Source organism: Mandrillus leucophaeus, unplaced genomic scaffold (genome assembly GCF_000951045.1).
Source record: "Mandrillus leucophaeus isolate KB7577 unplaced genomic scaffold, Mleu.le_1.0 Scaffold58, whole genome shotgun sequence".
NCBI classification, from domain to species: domain Eukaryota; kingdom Metazoa; phylum Chordata; class Mammalia; order Primates; family Cercopithecidae; genus Mandrillus; species Mandrillus leucophaeus.
The window spans coordinates 2,837,707-2,839,626 of NW_012106252.1; positions in this window are offsets into that span (position 1 = coordinate 2,837,707).

Sequence of the window (1,920 nt, forward strand, 5' to 3'; positions counted from 1 at the left end):
TATACTTTTTAGAATAAAAACAGATCACAACATTTATGTGTAGGACAGGAAAAACATTAAATGGATTAAGTTTGACATCCTTGTGTACAAGATTGATTTAAAGGGTGAAATGTATGTGCCCAAATGCATTACATAAAAATAATCCATTATTTTCTTTTTTAACATTTTTTCCTCTTCAAAGCAAAATTCAAATTCTTGAGTGTACCACATTTGTTAAGGACAAACAGGTTAGAAAAGATGTTATTTCTCCCAAAGTTTAATCCCAAACTCCCAACAGATCACTTTGTAAAAATTCACCAAGATGAATGATGGGTGCCTGTCTGATTTGCTTGTGTTTATAAACATTACAAATTCGGGGAATATAGTGTTTTTGAGCCACTTACCATCCTTCTGGTAATTCATTTCCCTCACCTCCTTCAAGCAAATAAATTAATCTGTGCTCATTGTCTCAAGGGAGGATGAAACAAAAGCAATGTGGTCCTCCAGTCCAGTCTTAGAATGAAGAGGACTCAGGGCCCATACAAAATGTCCAAAAGAACTGTTATTCATTTGACACTCGTTTATTGCCTGCCTTCTCTGTGCTAGGCGCAGAGCTAGAAAGTGGTGAACCAGCAGTGAACAAGACAGGTCTTGGAGCTGAGGTTCTAGTAGTAAAAGCAGGATTTTCCATCCCACCCTCAAGAATAGAACTTACCTTGGACTGAAAGGAGAGGAAAGAAAAAAAGGATTGCTGAGGAAGTGCAAAGCAGGGTCCCTGAGAGGGGAGCCCCAGGTCCTGCTTCTGAGTCAGAGCCCCTAGAAAGCAGCAAAACGGGAGGTAAGTTGGGGGAACTATTTAGGAGAACTGTGCCCTACTTCCTGGATTGTAACCTCAGGAAAGGGACAAGACCCAAATAGGTTATGGCTGCACAGTGTGTCCGGGCAGATGGAGCCACAATCTACCTGATATTTCCATGCCACCGGCACACAGAAGCATCAGAGTGACTCCTAAGCCCTCAAGCGTGGAAAGAAATATGGGAGAGAGCAGCTGGACGCTGCTGGGACAAAGCAAATTGAAAATAAGAAGCCTGATTCTCCCTGTTGGAAACAAGGGAAGAGATTTTTCTCTCTTCCTAAATTTTCTTTGAGCATTTACTTCATCTTTTATAAAAAAAAAAAAAGTTATTGTGTATATTTAAGGTTTACAACATAATGTTATAGGATACATAGTAAAATGGTTACTCTGGTGAAGCAAATTAACGTATCTATCATCTCACAGTTACCTTATTGTGTGTGATGACAGCAGCTAAAGTCTACTTACACAACAAAAACCCCAGTTAGCATACAATTTTATTAGCTGTAGTCCTGGTTAGCAGGTTAGCTCTCTAGACTTGTTCATCCTACACATCTCCTCCTTTGTATACACTGACTTCCATCTCCCCATTTCCTTACCCATCCCCACCCCCACTCCTGGTAACCACTGTTTTATTCTCTACATATTTGACTTTTTTTCTTGGATTCCACATATAAATGAGAGCATGTAATATTTTTCTTTCTGTGTCTGTCTTACTTCACTTAGCAGAATGTCCTCCAGGTCCATTTATGTTATGACAAATGGCAAGATCTCCTTTTTTAGGGTGGAATAATAGTCTATTGTATATACACACACACACACACACACCCACACACACACCAGTTTATCCATTCATTCATTGACACTTAGGTAGTTTCCATATCTTGGATATTGCGAATAATGCTACAATGAACATAAAAATGCAGATATCTTTACAAGGTGGTGATTGCATCTCCTTTGGGTGGATACCCAGAAGGGGAATTGTTGGGTCATAGGGAAGTTCTTTTTCTTTTCTTCTCTTTTTTTTTTTTTTTTTTTTTTTTTGAGATGGAGTCTCACACTCTGTTGCCCAGGCTAGAGTGCAGTGG